The sequence below is a fragment of the Pseudophryne corroboree genome, chromosome 11 (genome assembly GCF_028390025.1).
Source record: "Pseudophryne corroboree isolate aPseCor3 chromosome 11, aPseCor3.hap2, whole genome shotgun sequence".
NCBI classification, from domain to species: domain Eukaryota; kingdom Metazoa; phylum Chordata; class Amphibia; order Anura; family Myobatrachidae; genus Pseudophryne; species Pseudophryne corroboree.
Genome location: NC_086454.1, coordinates 28,931,890 through 28,940,769, shown reverse-complemented (window position 1 = coordinate 28,940,769; position 8,880 = coordinate 28,931,890).

Here is an 8,880-nt window from a genome sequence, read left to right as displayed (position 1 = left end):
GCAAGCCGTGCAACCGCACGGGGCGCCCGCCGCGGCACTTTGTTACTCCTTATCGCCTCTCCCGAGCGCTCCTGCTCGGGGGGCGGAGTTTCGCGGAATGACGCGTTGCGTCGTGACGTCACGACGCAAACGCGTCATTCCGCGAAGCCCGCCCCCCGAGCAGGAGCGCTCGGGAGAGGCGATAAGGAGATAAGCAAGAAGGAGGAGGCGGCCGGCGCGAGGGACGTGAGGCAGCGGGACCGAAGAGCGGGAAGACGTAAGTATTCTCTCTCTCCCCCCCTCTCCCCCTTCCTTCCCCTCAACTTGAAACCTGCCTGCCGCTGCCGCACTGTGTAAAATGGGGACACCGACCTGCCTATGGGGATACCTGCCTGCCGCACTGTGTAAAATGGGGGCACCTGCCTGCGTACTGTGTAATATGGGGGCACCTGCCTGCCGCACTGTGTAATATGGGGGCACCTGCTTGCTTACTGTGTAATATGGGGGCACCTGCCTGCGTACTGTGTAATATGGGGGCACCTGCCTGCGTACTGTGTAATATGGGGGCACCTGCCTGCGTACTGTGTAATATGGGGGCATCTGCCTGTGTACTGTGTAATATGGGGGCACCTGCTTGCTTACTGTGTAATATGGGGGCACCTGCCTGCGTACTGTGTAATATGGGGGCACCTGCCTGCGTACTGTGTAATATGGGGGCACCTGCCTGCGTACTGTGTAATATGGGGACACCTGCCTGCGTACTGTGTAATATGGGGGCACCTGCCTGCGTACTGTGTAATATGGGGGCATCTGCCTGCGTACTGTGTAATATGGGGGCATCTGCCTGCGTACTGTGTAATATGGGGGCATCTGCCTGCGTACTGTGTAATATGGGGGCATCTGCCTGCGTACTGTGTAATATGGGGGCATCTGCCTGCGTACTGTGTAAAATGGGGGCATCTGCCTGCGTACTGTGTAAAATGGGGATATCTGCCTGCCGCGCTGTGTAAAATGGGGATACCTGCCTGCCGCGCTGTGTAAAATGGGGATACCTGCCTGCCGCGCTGTGTAAAATGGGGATACCTGCCTGCCGCGCTGTGTAAAATAGGGATACCTGCCTGCCGCGCTGTGTAAAATAGGGATACCTGCCTGCCGCGCTGTGTAAAATGGGGATACCTGCCTGCGTACTGTGTAATATGGAGGCACCTGCCTGCGTGCTGTGTAAAATGGGGATACCTGCCTGCGTACTGTGTAATATGGGGATACCTGCCTGCCGCGCTGTGTAAAATAGGGATACCTGCCTGCCGCGCTGTGTAAAATGGGGATACCTGCCTGCCGCGCTGTGTAAAATAGGGATACCTGCCTGCGTACTGTGTAATATGGGGGCACCTGCCTGCGTGCTGTGTAAAATGGGGATATCTGCCTGCCGTGCTGTGTAAAATGGGGATACCTGCCTGCCGCACTGTGTAAAATGGGGATACCTGCCTGCAGCGCTGTGTAAAATGGGGACACTTGCCTGCTGTAATGTGTAAAAAGGGGACTTTTTTTATTTTTATTTTTCCCCCCCTGTGGTGGGTGTGATGATATCAGATGAGGCCATGCCCACTTTAATGAGACCACGCCCATTTTAATCAGGCCACACACCCTTGTCGGGAGCGCGCGCGCCTACGGAGCGCGTGCTTTTTCTTTTTATGGCTATATGGGGGGGGGGCACACCTTTTTTTTTTTTTAGAGCAATTGGGGGGGCGCATTTTGAAATCTCGCACTGGGAGCCAAATTGTCTAGAAACGGCCCTGCACAAAGCACAATCACACCTCTGATCACTTTGCTGTGAGTAGTGAACAGTCTCATACGCAGCCACCGGTTCTATAGCCGTGGGTTTACCGTTGCATTTATACATACATCGCAACTATGGTCTGTCCCACCTCATAGAATAACATAGTTCTAGAATGTCCCTTTAATATCAGACCAACCCTGCCTGGGGGTTCACTACGGCTGGCCGGCGGTCGGGCTCCCGGCGACCAGCATCCTGGCGCCGGGAGCCCGACCGCCGGCTTACCGACAGCTTGGCGAGCGCAAATGAGCCCCTTGCGGGCTCGCTGCGCTCGCCACGCTACGGGCACGGTGGCGCGCTACGCGCGCCACACTATTTTATTCTCCCTCTATGGGGGTCGTGGACCCCCACGAGGGAAAATAAGTGTCGGTATGCCGGCTGTCGGGCTCCCGGCGCCGGTATACTGAGCGCCGGGAGCCCGACCGCCGGCAAACAGAAGACCACCCCTGCCTGGAAACAGATGTAACCGTATTCTAGTAGTATAAAAAAAGTTTTCACTTTCACCCAGCTGTACAGTTCTCTTCTCCAATGACTAGGACTCAGTGTTGTGAGTTTGTTGAAACAGGAAAATACAATTTTTAAGACAAAAGTCGACTATACAAAGTATACATACATAAACTGTATCAATTCTACTTAAAAATACACAAAGTGGATAATTCCATCTAATGCTAAGCGATATTATCACCACAGATGTTACGGCTACACGTCTCCATAAACCACAGCTAGTCAGCTAAATAGCTGCAGATATATGAAAGCCGTCCAAATGTCACACTGACTCCCAGCTTCCGTACCAATTACTGCATAACTGCATGATACAGTCTCTTCTGCTGTCCAGCAAACGGAATCTTATCCTTATGTCCCATTCTTCACAGTAATGTCCCAAATGCTTCAGTTCAGGTGATCACTTGTCTTAGAATACTTATATTTATAGAGATCACACTGAATGTAGCTGGGTTATTGGAAGTAGTGGGAATATACAATCATAACGATTTCACTAGGGGGGTCATTCCGAGTTGTTCGCTCGTTGTCGATTTTCGCAACGGAGCGATTAAGGCGAAAATACGCAGTGAGCATGCGCTAAGTATTTTAGCTCAAAACTTAGTAGATTTACTCACGTCCGAACGAAGAATTTTCATCGTTGAAGTGATCAGAGTGTGATTGACAGGAAGTGGGTGTTTCTGGACGGAAACTGACCGTTTTCTGGGAGTGTGCGGAAAAACGCAGGCGTGCCAGGATAAAACGCGGGAGTGTCTGGAGAAACGGGGGAGTGGCTGGCCGAACGCAGGGCGTGTTTGTGACGTCAAACCAGGAACGAAACGGGCTGAGCTGATCGCAGTGTAGGAGTAAGCCTCGAGCTACTCAGAAACTGCTAAGAATTATTTATTCGCAATTCTGCTAATCTTTCGTTCGCAATTCTGCTAAGCTAAGATACACTCCCAGAGAGCGGCAGCCTAGCGTGTGCAATGCTGCTAAAATCTGCTAGCGAGCGAACAACTCGGAATGACCCCCTATATTTGTGCTGCTGGGGACCCTGCTCCTTCCACTATATATCTCTCAGTCTGTGGCTTTCTGCTGCCTCCATTCCCCTCCTCACATCATGTCATTGCCCCTGTCATATGCAGCCCTGTCCTCACTGACACATCACTCATCTCCTGATTTACTCTGTGCTGCTGGGGAAACTGCTCCTCCCACTATATAACTCTCAGTCTGTGACTGCCTGCTGCCTCCATTCCCCTCCTCACACCATGTCACTGCCCCTGTCACATGCAGCCCTGTCCTAACACATCACTCATCTCCTGATATACTCTGTGCTGCTGGGGAACTGGCTCCTCCCACTATATAACTCTCAGTCTGTGGCTTCCTGCTGCCTCCATTTCCCTCCTCACATCATGTCACTGCCTCTGTCACATGCAGCCCTGTCCTCACTGACACATCACTCATCTCCTGATATACTCTGTGCTGCTGGGGAACCTGCTTCTCCCACTATATAACTCTCAGTCTGTGGCTTCCTGCTGCCTCCATTCCCCACCTCACATCATATAACTGCCCCTGTCACATGCAGCCCTGTCCTCACTGACACATCACTCATCTCCTGATATACTCTGTGCTGCTGGTGTACATTTTACATCATGGGCAGCACAGACGGTATAGTGGTTAGCATTACTGCCTCACAGCACTGAGCTCATGGGTTTGATTCCCACCATGGCCCTAACTGTGTGGAGTTTATATATTCTCCCTGTACTTGAGTGGTTTTCCTCCGGGTACTCCGGTTTCCTCCCACAATCCAAATATATATTGGTAGGTTAAATGGCTCCCTACAAATTAACCTTAGCGTGAATGTGTGTGCGTGTACATGTGGCAGGGAATATAGAGTGTAAGCTCCACTTGGCAGGGACTGATGTGAATGGCCAAATATTCCCTGTAAAGCGCTGCGGAATATGTGTGCGCTATATAAATCACTGGTAATAAATAATAATAATAATACTGTTCCTGTCACATGCAGCATCTCAAGACGCATTTGACGCAAAATAAATATACGCATGTATGCTTTTTGTGTTGTGCGTCTCTTAGATATCATGTGCTGGCTATTATATCCTGCTAAAGAGAATATTTTTCTAATGGAAACTGTTGGCCACACTGGAGGACGCAATGGGCGGTATTCAAATGATATGTCACGCCCAATCTCCTTTCTAAAGTGATCCCCATTATCGTGCATATCGTGCCCATGGGAATCAGGTTTAGCTGCGTAACGGGGGTAGCGAGCTGAAATTATTATACCGCCAGTGATTGCAAAATATGCGCCATAGCGCGTTTTTACACGCTATGGGCAACAAGGGACTAATTTTTTTTTTAAATGAGCGGGTCCTGCAGGACGCGCTCTGCTCCGAGTTCCACCGCAGCCAATCCCCATCCAGGTGCCTCTCAGGACCTCCCGTCTCCAATGACAGTTTGAGCAGCATCGAGCTAACCCTGCCCACAGAGTGGTGCGGCAGCGGAACACCCGTATAGCCGATGGCAGTAGCTGTATCAGTGCTGGCGGGCAGCGGCACCCCCGTACAGCCGATGGCAGTAGCTGTGTCATTGCTAGTGGGCAGCGGCACCCAGGGAGTGCACAGGTTACATTGGTGGGGGAGGGATTGGCCCCAGCTGAGGAGCTGCTTCTGCTCCTGTCTGACGAAGAGAAGAGAAGGCAGCTGGACTCCCAAGCCCTGTCACCCGCGGACATGGAACAATGTGTGGCGGTGGAGCGGGAGCTGGAGAAGGTGCTGCAGAAGTTCGGGGTGTATGGGCAGCAATGCAAGCGGAGTCTGGCTCGTACACGGGGCTGAGGAGGGAGATCCTGCAGGCAGCCATTAAGGGTCAGGGCCCAGAGGTAACGGGGTATGGCCAGGGGGAAAGGGAACGGTATGACACTGGTGCATCCAGGGGTCCCGGCTGCTGTTCTCTCCCTCGCCGCCGGAGCTGCGCCATGCACAGCGGTGAGTACCGCCGGGTGATGCTGCTGTACATTGCTAGGAAAGAGCAATCCTAGGAGGTCCCAGTATTGTTCCCAGTGCTGAGCATCGACCACCAGGGTCACCTGACAAATAACCAACTACCACTCCCTGTGACCCCCTCACCCCTTCCGAATACCCCCACTCATCCCTTTCTGTGCCCACCTCACTCCTCCTTGTGACCACCTCCACCCTATTACTCCCCTCATCCTACCCTGTTCCCACCTCACTCCTCCTTGTGACCCCTCACCCTACCCTGTGCACACCTCACCCCTCCCCATGCCCCTGAACTCATCATTACCTGTGCCCACTGTGATGTTAGTGTATTAGAATGCTTAATATTTGTAGACACTCCCTTACTAACATGTGTAAGCCTGAATCTTCAGTGATGGTCCCTGGGACCAGGGGGATGCTGGGAAGTAGGTGGTCCAGTGTGCAGTGTGCCTGGAGTTGGTGATGGAATAAACAGCACAGCAGTGAACTCACATGTCTCTGTGTCCTGATGACCGGATTTACAAATATATGAACAAAACATGGTGTCAGAAGAAGTTTAACTTGGACTGCTAGTGCTCTCAGAGTGTGAAAAAATCTTGCAGAAGTCTGTGGCTGTGATACTCTGTGTCTGCAAAGCCTGCCGTGTGCTCCTATCGTCAAACAGTGAGTAACCATGGATAAACTAGTTCCTCCAACCGGCATGCTGACGTCTGGTAACTTGTCTGAAAACTGGAAAAGATTTAAGCAAAGGTTTAATATATATCTTGCATGTGGAGCTGATTCAGAGGCTGACAAAACGAAGGCATCCATTTTCCTCCATGTGATAGGAGAGGATGTCCTGGACATTTATAATAGTTTTCAGTTTGCTGAGGGGCAGAATATGTTGCTATGTTCTATAATGCAAAAGTTTGAAGATTACTTTGTGCCAAGAAAAATGTGACATATGAAAGATATAAGTTTTTCACATGTGATCAGAAGTCTGTAGATGGATTTGATCAGTATGTTACAGAGCTGCAATCACTCAGTAAAACCTGTGAGTTTGGTGATTTAAAGGATTCACTGATTAGAGATCGTATTGTCTGTGGAATACCTGATAATGGACTCAGAGAGAGATTGCTGAGAGAGCAAGACCTAACACTAGAAAAGGCAGTGACTATGGGGGTAATTCCAAGTTGATCGCAACAGGAATTTTGTTAGCAGTTGGGCAAAACCATGTACACTGCAGGGGAGGCAGATTTAACATGTGCAGAGAGAGTTAGATTTGGGTGTGGTGTGTTCAATCTGCAATCTAATTTGCAGTGTAAAAATAAAGCAGCCAGTATTTACCCTGCACAAAAACAAAATAACCCACCCAAATCTAACTCTTTCTGCACATGTTATATCTGCCACCCCTGCAATGCACATGGTTTTGCCCAACTGCTAACAAAATTCCTGCTGCGATCAACTTGGAATTACCCCCTATGTGTAGATCTGCAGAAATAACTAGGGCCCTCATTCCGAGTTGTTCGCTCGGTATTTTTCATCGCATCGCAATGAAAATCCGCTTAGTACGCATGCGCAATGTTCGCACTGCGACTGCGCCAAGTAACTTTGCTATGTAGAAAGTAATTTTACTCACGGCTTTTTCTTCGCTCCGGCGATCGTAATGTGATTGACAGGAAATGGGTGTTACTGGGCGGAAACACGGCGTTTCAGGGGCGTGTGGCTGAAAACGCTACAGTTTCCGGAAAAAACGCAGGAGTGGCCGGAGAAACGGTGGGAGTGCCTGGCCGAACGCTGGGTGTGTTTGTGACGTCAACCAGGAACGACAAGCACTGAACTGATCGCACAGGCAGAGTAAGTCTGGAGCTACTCTGAAACTGCTAAGTAGTTAGTAATCGCAATATTGCGAATACATCGGTCGCAATTTTAAGAAGCTAAGATTCACTCCCAGTAGGCGGCGGCTTAGCGTGTGTAACTCTGCTAAATTCGCCTTGCGACCGATCAACTCGGAATGAGGGCCTAGATTTCAAGCCAAAAAGTTACACAAGTAAGCTGATGTACATGTAGTGCAGAAAACAGAGCAAAGCAAACCTCCATTCTCAAGAATGAAGCAGTCTGAGCCACAGTCTAATAAGGAAATGTGTAGTAGATGTGGAAATGCTCACAATCCTAAAATGTGCCCTGCTTGTGGTAAAACCTGCATGAAATGTGGTAGACTTAATCACTTTGCCAAATGCTGTAAAATGAAAAGTAAAACAACCAAAGTGCATGCTGTTAAACAAACAGATGAATTCTTTGTGGATTGCATTGAACTTTGCAGTGCAGATAAGAAAGAATGGATTGTCCCTTTAACTGTGAACGAGATTGTCATTCCCTTTAAGCTTGATACTGGTGCGCAGGTGAATTTAATATCATTTCAAGACTATAAGACTTTTAGAGTAAAACCTAAATTTCATCTAGCCAAAGTGAAAGTTACAGGGTACACTGGGGAGGAAATTCCTGTGAAAGGTAAATGCTTAGTGACACTGAAATATAAGGGACAACAGTTTAAAACATCTCTACTGATTGTGGATAAAAATGTGCAACCGATCCTAGGATTAAGTTCCTGTGAGAAACTAAGCTTGCTAAAGAAAGTTTTTATGGTGACATCACAAGTAGAAGATGACTGCAAATCGATGTTTACAGAATACAGAGACTTGTTTGAAGGTCTAGGTTGTTTGCCTGGAGAGCATAAAATAAATATAGACACGCAAGTTTCTTCAGTGATACACCCCTGTAGAAAAGTGTCGTTTGCGCTGAGAGAAAAATGAAACAAGACTTAAATCGCATGGAAACCTTGGGTGTGATACAGAAAGTTGATGAGCCTACTGAATGGGTAAGCTCCTTAGTAATTGTTGAAAAGAAAAATGGACAACTCAGAATATGTTTAGACCCCAGAGATTTAAACAAAGCTATTAAACGAGAACATTTCAAACTACCAACCAGAGATGAAATCATGTCACAATTTGCGGGAGCAAAATGGTTCAGTAAATTGGACGCATCTTCAGGATTCTGGCAAATGAAGCTAGATGAGGCCAGCTCAAAGCTTTGTACATTTAATACATCAGAAGGTCGATACAGATTTATTCGACTACCATATGGAATATTGTCTGCTCTAGAAGTATATCACAAAAAGATACACATGATTTTTGAACATATTCCAGGTGTTGAAACAATGATGGATGACATTATTGTCTGGGGATCTACAAAGGAAGCACATGATTCTAGATTGAGACAAGTAATGGAACTTGTCAAGAAAGTGAATCTAAAGCTAAACAAGGACAAATGTGAATTTGGCGTGAATACACTTACCTTTATGGGCGACGTGGTCTCGGATCAAGGTGTAAAACCAGACCCAAGGAAAATATCAGCCATAGTGAACATGGAACGTCCTAACAACAAAGACGACGTCAGAAGATTCCTAGGAATGATTACTTACTTAGGAAAGTTTATTTCTCAACTCTCTGAACGGACAGCCTCTCTTAGATGGTTGTTGGACAAAGATAACGAGTGGATGTGGTCACATGAACAAGAAGAAAGTTGGCAAAACTTGAAACA